Here is a 13,220-nt window from a genome sequence, read left to right as displayed (position 1 = left end):
TGTGTGTGTGTGTGTGTGTTTCTGCCCCCCCTTTTTTCCTCTTGTTTTCATTGTCGTTGTTTTAATTTATGTAAACCACCTCGAGTCTATGGAAGTCAGGTGGTCAATAAATCTGCTAAATGAATGAATGAATAAATAAATAAATAAATATCTTATTAAAGTCCCACCAATCAAAATCAAACTTAAATACCTCCAGTTGCAGCCAGCAGCTTTGCCATTCTTTAAATTTTTAATATATTATCTGACTTGCATTTCTGAAGCCAAGTAAGATTCCAAATTAATTTCCAATAAAGCTATGTTCTTCAGTTCTCCTACTGTGGCATTAAACTACTCTATTTTATCTCTTGTAACTGACACAGAATTAAATTTCTTTCTAAAAAAAGAAACCCACATAAGCACTGGGGATGGAGTTAAAGTTCTTAATACTAATATATACGCAAATCTTCTTTCATCTTTATCAACTGGCCTAATAAGGTTATTCTACCAAAACTTTCCTTAATAAGTGTCCTTCCTTTTATTAGTTTCTTACAGGCCAATTTAGCTTGCTCCATCTTTTGCTGATTCCAGTTATCCTTTGCATTCCTCTACATTTCCAGAGTCATAGCAAGGCCATTGTAAGCCTTCTGGAACTCTTGACTGAGCCCTTCCCCTCCCCTTTCTTTTTCATGTAAACATTACTCAAAGTAGATGATAGATCACATCACCAAGACTGAGAAGAGAAAAATTTCAAGAAATGGTTTAAGTCGTTAAAGGCTCCGCCAGGTTCTGATAAGAGTTCAGCACTATTTTTCAGTGTTGGAGGATGAGGTTATCCACAGGGCCTAGGTTATCTTTGCAATGCACTATGGGAGCAAGCCTCACTTTTACACAGCCTCCTATACCATGTGCACATCTAAATAAAAGAAGGGATCAAGGCCTATGACGTAATGTACATAGGTTACACTTCAGTGGAACCTCAAGCTCTGATTGTCCCTTCCTTTATGGTATATGGATTACATTAGTAGGAATGACTCATGTAGGATTTAGTTTATTTATTTATTTATTTATTTATTTACCAAATTTGTACACTGCCCCAAACTTTCATCTCTGGGCGGTTTATCCATTAAAATCTCAGCTGTCATTAAAAAGTTATACACATGGGGTATGGAGAGAAGGTGGCTTACTCCTACATCTTGTTGCATGAAAAACCTTTCTGGCTAATCTTTGTATCCTGGGTGAACTAGCCCTGATACTTTTTTGAATGTTATCTACCAATAGCATGGGTCCACCCATAAAGATAAAGGCAATAGGTAACACAAAAAGAAAAAGATTATTTACACTCTGAGCCATTTCTCATGAGCAGTGAGAAAGGGCAAGAGGGCTAGCAGGGAGGAAGCCTTTAAAAGCTTACCTCCCCACAGATGATCCAGTCCTGTCCTTTGGGTGGGTGGATCACCCACCCAGATGATTATCAGCTACTGCCAGCAGCTCCAAGGGTAAGGGTGACGGACGCAATGCCCCACATCACACACACACCGCAGTTCCCATAATGCACCACCTGAGTGCACAATGCATTATGGGGATCCCCCCTCCCTGCATCCAGCTGGGAGCCCTGCAGTCTGCCAGCCCCAGCCAGTGAGTGGGGCTGTCAGTGAGACCCGGTTTGGGGTGGTGAGTGGGGAGATCAGGCTCTCCCTGCACAAGAGTGGGGAGGGAGCCCTGGGTGGCTGGATTGGCCGCCCACATGATTGCCGGCTCCGTGATGGAGCCGGCGGGGGCTGGGGGACTGATTGGTGAGACCTCTGGAGCCGGGAGGCGGCTTTTCGCCTCCCCTCCGAGGGTCTCCTCATGAGTAGCTGTGGCACGGAGCCACACCACGGCTACTCACCATCAGAAAGCCTGGGTTTGCGGAGTGCTCACTCCACAAACCCAGGCTTTAGAGGGGGCTACCAAAGCAGGTGTCCTGCTTGTAAGCCACTGGGCTCTACACAATCAACAAAAATCAGGCTAGGCTATCCTAGCCCGATTTTTGTTGATTGTGAGAATAGTCCCAATCAGTGAAATGGGGTTAAGAGAACACTCACTCTCCTAATCTTGGTTTGGAGGGTGGCTCCATAGCTGAGTTTGCTGCTGCAGTACCACTGGGATCAGGCCTGATCCTGGCAGTACATATGCATGTGCAAAATCATGTTGGGCTTCCTTAGCCCAATTTTTCACGTGTGTTTGAATAGCTTCTGTGAGTAGCAAACAATGAGACTATTCTCATGATGGGGGGAAACTGGGCTAAAGGAGCCCAGCCTGATTTTCCCCCAGCATGAGAACCACTGGGCTCGTGAGTGAGCCTAGTGGTTCTCTGGTGGCTAGCCCACCAAAGAAGCCCTCCCCTTAATTGGCATTAGTGGAGTGAGCACTCCACTAACCCCATTTCCCCAAATGTGAGTCACCACGGTGTAGCTCTGTGCCGCAGTGGCCCGCAAGGAGACCCCTGCCAGGAAGGTAAAACAAGCTTCCTGGTCTCGCACATGCGCGGGGCATCCTGGGACTCCCAGGGGCTGGGAAGCCCCCGATCCCTTTAGTTCCTGCTGGCTCCATGACAGAGCGAGTAGCCATGGGGACAGCTGCTCATCTGCAGGGAGAGCAGGTGCCCGTTCTACCCACAGATCCCGGTAAGACTCTCCACACTGCTTGTGTGGCAAGCCTCATAGTGTTTTCCCATGAACTTTCAGAATTTTTATAAGCAGTTACATGATACAATGTAACCCTGTTCAGATAATGGTTTGTTGGACTGTGAATATGGTGACTTGGAATGCTGTGCCTGCATACTCCTCCTCCACTTTCCTCCACTCCTCAGTGTAAAGCTGCACCACAATAATCTTGGTTAGTTAAACCACAGCTCTTCATGACATCTGAAGCCAGGAGCTGTGGTTTCACTATGGCTGAAAAAGAAAATAAAGAAACCAAGAGTGGGGGAGGAAAGGGAGAGGAGGTAGGCACATGAGAACTTGATGATCCTCCCCAACACTTTCACAGTTCAACTAGAGCATATTCACATATATGTTACTCTGAATGTCAGAAATGGAAACCGGTTCTTTTTTTATACCTTTACATTCTTTTTAGCCTACTTTCCTTAAGAAAAGTAAGTTTATGAGATCACCTGGCATTCTCTGTGTTTCTGTGTGTCCATGTGTCTGTGTGTGTCACCACCCCCATCAACTTCACAATGCCTGGACCAATATGAACCAAATTGGGTACAGTTGTAGGTACACACAGGGACACCTCAATGGCATAGTTTTTGATGATTTCATCCACCTCAATTCAAGATGGCAGACATGTAAATATTTGAGGCACAAGTAGGCTAAGTTGTGAACTCCCTAACCGGTTTGAACCAAATTTGCTACAGTTGTAGGGACACATGGAAATGGCTCAAGGGTGAAGTTTGTAATGATGTCATCCACCCTGATTCTAGGTTGCAGACACATGAACATATGTGGTGCAAGTGGGCTAACTTGTAAACCGCCTAACCGATTTGAACCATATTTGCTACAGGTGTAAGGATGCCTCAGTGCCATAGTTTGTAATGATGTAATCCACCCCAATTCAAGATGGCAGATGTGTGAACATTTAAGGCTGAAGTGGGCTAATGTGAGGAAGGTAATTATCAATTAGGATTATACCGAGTCAGACTATAGGTCTATCTAGCTCAGTATTGCCTACACAGACTGACAGCAGATTCTCCAAGGTTGCAGGCAGGAATTTCTCTCAGCCCTCTTTTGGAGACGCCAGAAAGGAAACTTGGAACCTAGATGCTCTTCCCAGAGCAGCTCCATCCTCTAAGGGGAATATCTTACAGTGCTCACATGTAGTCTCCCATTCATATGCAACCAGGGCATACCCTGCTTAGCTAAGGGGACAAGTCATGCTTGCTACCACAAGACCAGCTCTCCTCTCTTAAAGGAAAGTAGGTTGATTAGTTCTTACCAAAACCACTTGTTATTTACGTGAAATGGGGTGAAAAAAGTCCTTTTCAGCATTTTTACATGAGCATCACCTGGCCAAACATGAAAAGAGAATTCATATATTAAGAGCACTTTCAGTCAAAAAATGTTCTTCCACTTGTAATTTAAATAATATACAATAAAAATTGTAACAAGTGTATGTGCACCTGTATGCTCTCTTACATATGATCAATGACAGGGCATGAATCATATACATATAACCTTTGCAAATTCCAGTCATCCAAGTCTGGTTGTTGGTGAGTGGGGGGGAGTACATTTTGACCAACAAGTCAGCCAAACACATTATGGTCTTCCCAATCACATCCTCTGCCTCTGCTTTGTCCACACACTACAATTCCCAAGCAGCAATTCAAGAGAGCACATATATTATTTAAAAAGTATGACTCAATGTCGAACCCTCCAACTATCTTTTTAAAACATTTGCAGATTGTATTCACTACTAGCTACCCAATTGCTACACAAACGGAAAGAGGAGGGGGTTGACCATCACTAACCATTGTAGGCTTTTTTCGATTTATAGTATAACATAAATAGATTTCACTGGGGATAACATCCAGAACTTTTCAGAAGATGTAAAAGAATTGCCACAAGGTAATAATACCTGTCAACAATAAAAGCACGTATGTACAAACAATAATTAAGATCATGTCTCTTGAAACCATCTGGTTAAAAATATGTTTGAGATATGAGAGTTTCCAAAGCCCTAGAGTTTCATGAAGTCAGTAGAATCTTCAACAGTACAGGCCATTGTAGCAAAACAAATGGGCAATCAGATGCTCCGGGTGCATATCCATTACAGTCTGTTTAATCTGCTGTCTATCTGATTGGAAGTGACAACAGTGGCTGTTTCCTAAGTGCCACCAGCATTGTCATTGCCACATTTATCTGTCAGTCGTACATGAAGAAAAGGCAAAAGATGTTGGAATGGAGAAAGGACATTTCTTTGTCCAGAATTGTGAATCTGTGGATAAGAGATGTGCAGCTGACAGGGAAACTCTCAAAGTTCTTCGCAGTTAAATTTCATTTAAATTAATAACACTTAAAATAAATAGCACTGCAGATACACAATCAAAAAGCAGATATAAGAGAAGACACCTTAGAAGACTCTCTCTCAGCCTCTTCCCTCCATTTTCAGTATGGGCCAAACCACCAATCAGGTTTGTTCTGAGGGTTACTGACGGTTGTTAAGCACTTTGAGCACTCTAAGGGGCCATTCATGTGACGAGGCAGGCGGTCGGGGGGGTGGACAGGTAGATGGGAAGGCTGCTCCAACTCACCTTTCCCTCATACAATCACAAAAAGGCTGCTGGGAGTGCGTGTTGTGCTCCCAGACAATACGCAGTGCAGAGTGCAGAGTGCGGAGCATCGGCCTTATCCTGGCCTCTGGAGATCTACAAATTATGCAGTTGGGTTTCCCGCATTTGGAAACCCAACTGCACTGTCAGCAGACCGACAGTGCAATGGAAGAGCCTCAACCTGGGGAAACCACCTTCATGATCAAGAGCCTTGAGTGCAGTGTCTTGATGGGATCCCCTGCCAGATGGGCACTCTAGGCACCTGTCTCTGTGTCTCCTTGAGCTGCATGACAGCCGGGTTAAGGGAGTGCTTGCTCCCTTAACCTTGGCTTAGAGCTGGGCTTGGGAGAGGGGTTAGGCTGGGTGGGGGCCAGCCTTCACTCTGCTCATGAAGGCTGAGAGAGAGGGAGCCGTCAGGGTCTCATACATGATCAAGTCCCACAGCCTGGGGGCAATAACTGAGAAGGCCCTATCCCGTAGGTTCGACAAACAGGCCTCAGCAGGTGTCAGCATGTGGGGCAGAGTCCTCCCACTTGATCTAATCAGGTGGGTAGAGATTGAGCTGGAAGCAGGCAGTCTTCCAGCTGGGAGTTTCAGCTAGAAGCAGGCATTTGGGGCTTTCAAGGTAATAATCAGCACCTTGAATTGTATCCAGAAAAAGACTGGCAGCCAATGCAGTGTCTTCAAGACTGGAGTAATATGTGCACTGTGAGCTGTCCCAGAGTTCAATGTGGCCACTGCATTCTGCACCATCTGTAGTTTCTGAATACTTTTCAAGGGCAGTCCAACATAGAGCTCATTGCAGTAATCTAAACGTGATGGAACAAAGGTATGGTGGCAGAGGGCAAATCAACCTTCTCAAAGAAGGGTCGCAGCTGTTACACTGACCGAAGTTGAGCAAAGGCACTCCTGGCCACTGCCACCACCTGATTTTCTAGGAGCAGCACCAGCTTCAGGAGAACCCTCAAGCTGCAAACCAGAGGGAGTGCAACCCCATCTAAAACAGGCTGAAACCCTATACCCTGATCAGGCCTTCTACTAACCATCATCACCTCAGTCTTGTCAGGATTAAGTTTCAGTTTGTTAGCTCCCATCCAGCCCACCACAGCTTCCAAACCATGGCTCAGAACTTTCTCTGCCTCCCTGAGATAGAGCTGGGTATCATCTGCATACTGTTGACACCAAAGCCCAGATCTCCTGATGATCTCCCCCAGCGGTTTCATGTAGGTGTTAAACAACAAGAGGGACAAAACTGAGCACTGTGGGACCCCACAGAGGCCAATGGCCATGGGGTTGAGCAACTCTCCCCCAGTAACACTTTCTGGGCCCTAATGTCCAGGTAGGAATGGAACTAGTCCAAGACTGAGCCACTTAGCCCCAACTCAGAGAGGTGGAACAGAAGGATACCATGGTCTATAGCAGGGGTGGGGAACCTTGGCCCTCCAGCTGGTTTTGAACTACAGCTCCCACCATCCCCAGCCAATTGTGGCTGGGGATGGTGGAAGTTGTAGTTCAAAAATAGCTGGAGTGCCAAGGTTCCCCACCCCTGGTCTATAGTATCAAAAGCTTCTGAGAGGTCCAGCAGAACCAACAGGGATGCCCTCCCCCTGTCCGGTTCCTGGTATAGATAATCCACCAGGGTGACCAAAGCAGTTTCAGTCCCATGACCAGGTCAAAAACCAGATTGACAAGAGTCCAGATATCATGTGTTATCAAAGATCCTCTGCAGCTGGGTTGCCACCACATGCTCTATCACCTTGCCTTGATATAAGGCAGCTGCCTACATAGGTATTTGAACAAAATGTTAACATAACAGATATATTGTGCCACCAGTTTACACATTTATTAAGCTGATTTTTTTTTACAAATGTTTGCTGCCAAATCAATTATCAATTATACAAGGTGCAAACTGTACAAAAATAAGAATCTAAGATATTTACTTATATGTAACATCTTTCATGTTAAGATCTATATGCTGGAGAAGTAATTACATTCATAATTCTCAGTTCTGTAATGGCTAACCCTTCCTTACATTCTATTCAGGTGAAACAAAAAGAGGTAACTGGCTTTCTTGGTACATCTCATCAAACTAGAATTAGCAATGAAAATAAAAATCTAGGCTTAAGCCTGGAATATTGTTAATCTTCCTACTATTACTATAGTCAGTCACAGAATTATAGATGTGAGTGGAACACTGTGAACTAACCTGTCTAAGCTGTTGCCTTGAACTTGAGTGGCTTCAGTCACCCTCTGGTGGATCTGAGGCCAAAGCCCAGAAACTCTATTCACCTGCTTAGGGGAGCTATTCTCCTACGGATGCTGAGGCAGCCAGAGACAAAAAGAAGCTGAGCTTGACCATCCAGCTCTTCCAGTTGGACTGCTTCCCAGCCTATCTTTCCCTTCACTATCAGGACATCTCCCACCCACCACCCCACCCATGCCATCAAAAGAGGCATTGTAGGACCTCGTATATCAGAGCATAGCTATAGCAAATCAGGCCCAGAATCTGGTGCCACCTCTTCACAGAATTGTGAATATGGAATTACATAAGAACATAAGAACAGCCCCACTGGATCAGGCCCAAGGCCCATCTAGTCCAGCATCCTGTTTCGCACAGTGGCCCACCAGATGTCTCTGGGAAGCCCACAGGAAAGAGCTGAGGGCATGCCCTCTCTCCTGCCATTATTACTCCCCTGCAACTGGTAGTCAAAGGCATCCTGCCTTTGAGGCTGGAGGTGGCCCACAGCCCTCCGACTATGCTATTCAAATTCTTATATATCTAGGCTAGATCCTTGGAACCCCTGCAAACTGTCATATATTCCAAATTATATAAAGCAAGTTCCCCAAATGGGAGACTAGAGGTGTGAGCACTGTAAGATATTCACCTTAGTGGATGGAGCTGCTCTGGGAAGAGCAGAAGGTTCCAAGTTCCTTTCCTGGCATCTCCAAGATAGGGCTGAGAGAGATTCCTGCCTGCATTGGAAAAGCTGCTGCCAGTCTGTGAAGACAATACTGAGCTGGATAGACCAATGGTATACTGGACCAATGGTATATCAGTATATCACAGCTCCCTGTGTTCCTACATTCTGCTCAGTATCAGTCACAGACTAGGGACGATGTGACTTTGCCATGTACCTGGAGAGATTTCCATTTGGCTGTCACACAGTGATGTTAATATGGATTAGTTTGCAAAGTACCAAACATACACTTCAGTTTATACTCCATTAGTCACCCAGTTACTGGATATTTCGGGGGAGTTTTTCCTTCAAGAAATCAGTGACTGAGATGAAAGAAAAAAACATGGCCAGTCATCTTGAAAGAACTCATTTCCTTTTCCCAAAAAGCACCTTCCACATTATATATATCTTCCTGACACCGTCATTTTTTTAACTAGTCCACCCTTCCTTGCTCATTATTTCATATATCTTATTGTGAGATGGCCTGACATTTTGTTTCCCTTTTACCAGCAAGATATCAAGGAGTGATATACCTGCAGCATCTCCAGCTCTTAGAAGATAAACTTGTGAATCCTAATACAGTACTGGAATAATATTCAAACTAGTGGCAAGTTTTGATATAGCAGAATGCCACACATATACCCACCTACCAGCTCCATCCCACAGTGGAGCCCACCTGGATCAGTCACAGTCTGCTACACCCAGCTCTGACATCATCTGCAGTGATTTTCAGGGCACGAGTCAACCTGGAAGTGGAAATTGAGGCTGGTGAGAGGCTCAAAGCAGGGTTTTGAAATGGGTAGATGGGGGCAGGGTTTTGGAATGGAGTGTATGGAGCCAGTGCTGGTGTCAAGAGTTGGCCAGCTTGAACACTGGCTGAGAGCCATATACTGAGAGCCATATACTGAACACTGGCTGAGAGTCTAATGGCCCATAGCGAATCCCTGAGGGTCTGGTGAAGAAAACATGGTCTCCAATGCAGCCACCAGGAAGTGCTCCAAGACTACTGCTAAGTCTTCCCCAGAATCTTCAGGGGGCTTACCTTAGTGATAGTGGGGGTTGCGGCTCAGAGCACTCCTCAGCGGCCACACTGGCAGCCACCATTTGCCTTTACCTAATAGGGATATGCGAACCGGTTCGAGTTTGAACCAATTCATCATTGAACTGGGCATGTTCAAAGGCTTGCCCTCGAGCCAAATAGGTTCTGGTTCAGTTTGAACCAGACACACACCAGGCTCGGAGGTTCTAACTGTAAAAAAAGAGAGAGCAAAAAAAAAAAAAAAAGATTTCAAAATGGCTACCACCCTTCAAAATGGATACCGCGAGCAGGCAGATACCACAAGCAAGCAGAGGGCCAGGAAGGCCCATAAATAGGATGAAACGGCCCAAAAAGGACTGTGGGGGAGGCTAGTAGGTGGAGGGGGAGCCATCTGAGACACACACACACCCATGGTCTCAGCACCACTCCCATTATGACCCAGACCTGGCGGTGAACCCCGAACCAGCTCAAACAGGACAGGGGTTCAAGTTTGGGGCTCTAAAACCAAACATGCCCAGTCTGGTTCGAGTCAAGCCCAGACTCAAACCAAACTGGGCAAACTGGTTTTGTACACAGTCCTATTACCTATGATACAATGTTCTTGCCATTGCGTTCAGTAATGGCAGCCACCAATGACACTGCTAAGGGGGCCTGAAAAAGCCCTTGGTCCAGGACCTCCATGAACCAGGGCTGCCCAGTGACAGGGAGAGGCACATAAAAGCAGAGCGCTTAGGCTAAGCTGGAGAGAGATAAATCACAAAGCAGACCAGACAGTTGCTTTCAAATTCTCCAGGTCCTAGTCCCTACTTGAGGATAGCCAGACAGCAGCTTAGACAAGAAACCAGCTCAGAGGAATCTTATTCCTTCCCTATATAAGTGCAGCATCTGCCTTGGGCTAGGAAAAGACCAAAGAGGTCTGTGAACTTGGTGTTGTGACTAGAAAAATGGAATAGGCAAACCTCTTTAGTCAAACCCACCTGATGCTCCCTCAGAGACATTGACATTAGTACACCCAAAGGGTAGCATATTCCTCACCCCATTCACAGTTCACATTGGAATGCATTGGAATACATGCCACCATGGTGAAGAATCTTGATAAAGTAATGACAGTCTTGGTTTGTATTTAACAAAAAGCAGAAGCAGGCACCTGGTTCAGTGCCTGTGGCCCATAACCAGGATGACTGAAGGTGTCCATGGAAAAGAAAAGCATCTCTCTCCTTGGGACACCTTTTTGTGTGCAAAGTGAGAAGCTAACTTTTCAGACTGCACAGCCTATACCTATCCTACTGTGGCCCTTGCCAGCCAGTTGGGCAGGTCATCAGCACAAGCTGAGCTGTCCTGCAGGACTCTGATGCACTGAACCTGAAGATACCTAAAATAATGAGCTCTGTGTGATCATTAGAACCTAAGCAGCTGGATCAAGGCAACCCTTTAGAATATGATTATTCCAGCACTGGTCTCATTCAAAGCCCAACATGATTGTTTCAGGTACTCCTAAGGCTGCCCGCCTTGGGAAGCAGCAAGACCTGGTTTGGAGCTTGGAGGAAACAGTGCAGTTTTTAGCTCACTTCATCCTGGGCTTAAGTGGTGATGGGGCAGTGAGCCTGGGATCTTAGGAAAAGAGATGAGGGCTTGTTTGCTTAGGCTGAATCTCCAGGGTACAGCTCACTGCTGTTCTAATGTAAATGTTTATGAGGGGGTGTAATAAAATATTAAACAGCATGAATAATTGATATTTACTTTATAGCAATTCACACGCTTGCTTGTTTGAATAAAATCCATTATTTACAATATTCTACTTAACTAAGAGTTATTTCTCTCTTTGTTCATATCATTTGCTAATTAGTTGTTCCTATGACATGCTTTCCTTTGCTGGATTGAGATGATTGTTCTATGTCAATGTTTAACGGCTTAGTATCAATATTTCAGACACAGAATGCTGCCCAAAGGAAGAAAGCAGCTACACAAATTCACTCTTTTGCATGAACAAAGGTCTCTCTTTTTAACTCACACATCTCTTGGTCTTCAAGATTAACCTAATGCTACCTTTAACTTAATTCTATGTCTTTTAAGTTTGAAATAATTGAATAAGAGAAAATGTCCACATATGCTTGATTGAACATGATCAGAAATTCAGTTCACTTTTTGTGTCTGTGTGATGTGCCATTCATAAATAAGCAAAGGGCAAAAGGGTCATCTTAGACATTTCCATAAAATACTGAAAAGAAACAAAAAATGTAATTTTAATATTAATTTTTATTGTTAAGTTGCAGCTGGCAGCATGATATATTCAGCTGGCAGCATAAGACATATTTGTATATTCCCATCAATGGTTGAACTCCCATTGAAATGTATTGGGTGAATAGCATAGACAAGGAACTGCGTACTAATATTCCCATTATCTTGATCATGGCAAACTATTTTTTTCATCAGAATTATCCACAGAAACAGGAAACAAATATCATCCTCTGGACAAGAAGAGCATAATTGTGAACAGTCCAAGACTATTCAGACAAACTTAAAATGAGATTAAGAATTTAAATATGCACATAGCTATGACCCCTGATGTAGCTACGCTTTGGTTGGCCTGCACACGATGGCTGCCCCCAGGCTGCCCCTAAGCTTCTCAGTGGCTGCCCCCAGGCTCTGGGATCCTTTCCTTGGTAGAACAAGTTTGCTCCCATCAGGCCTTTGTAGAACAGGGCTCACAACTTTGGCCCTCCACCTGGTTGTGAACTACGGTTTCCATAATCCCCAAACACAATGGCCAATAATCAGGGATTATGGGAGTTGTAGGCCAACATCTGCAGGAAGGCCAAGCTTCTGCAGCCCTGATGTAGAATGCCATCAGCTGCCCTTGATGCCACTTAATAGGATTGTTTTATGCTTATGTTTAAGCTGTCCCTGTGGTTTTGTGTTTTCCTGTTATTTGCTTGATTGTGGTTTTATATTGTTGTATACTTTTAAAATCTATATTATCCATATCTCTCTGGAGAACTAGGGGTTGAACCTGGGGTCCTTCTACATGCAGAGTGAATGAATGAATGATTTATTTCGGTCACAGACCAGCAGAAAGTACAAGTGCAAAAACACAGCAGAGTGATAAATTCACCTGCACTTTGCTGCCACTAATATAAACATGCTCTAAAAAATTGAAACATAAAACTTTCTTCCTCTCTAGCTGGTTTGGGCTTTGAACATGGTATGGGACCACAAAAGATGTTGCTCCTTTTAAATAAGTAAAACGTATAACTTTTACTTCAACAAGGGAAAATATAAGTGTATATTTCTTAGCTGCTGAATAATATAGCAAAACGTATATGATAGCACAGTACCAAAAGTGAACAAGCTTGGTGCTGGAAGGGAGAGCATGGCTGCACTGAAGAACCAAAGGCCAGCAAAACGGGAAGCAATGCACATTGCCTAATGAAGCAAGCAATGGCCCCAGAACAAAGACAGAGAGCATGCCCAGGGGGAAGAGGGGCCAGTGAGGAGGAGGGGCTGGGAGAGAGGATACAGGAGCAGCAGCAGAAATGAGGCTGGAGTGGCAGCAGTAAGTAGGTGAATGACACCCACAGAGAGGGGTAGTGGGGCCCGGACTCACACACCACCTGGCCTCATGGGGGAGCCACATATGGCCACCATTATGTCTTCATTGGCTCTTATGGAGTCATAACATCATTTATAACATCAATGCTCAACTTAATGTTCTTCCTCATATCAGAAGGATCTGAGGATCAGTCTGGAGTTGAATAAACACCAGAACTGTGATGATGTCCACTGCCTGTACTAATGTTTTTCCACTCAAAGGTGCCAAGGTTTAGAAAGAAAAATAAACGAAATAACCAAATCATACAAAAGAGACATTGCACAATGATGTGACCAAATATCAACTTATCGTGGCATCATCGACACCATTATTTTATTTCTTTAT

This window comes from Hemicordylus capensis, chromosome 1 (genome assembly GCF_027244095.1).
Source record: "Hemicordylus capensis ecotype Gifberg chromosome 1, rHemCap1.1.pri, whole genome shotgun sequence".
In the NCBI taxonomy this organism is placed as follows: Eukaryota; Metazoa; Chordata; class Lepidosauria; order Squamata; family Cordylidae; genus Hemicordylus; species Hemicordylus capensis.
This window is presented reverse-complemented; position numbering follows the sequence as displayed.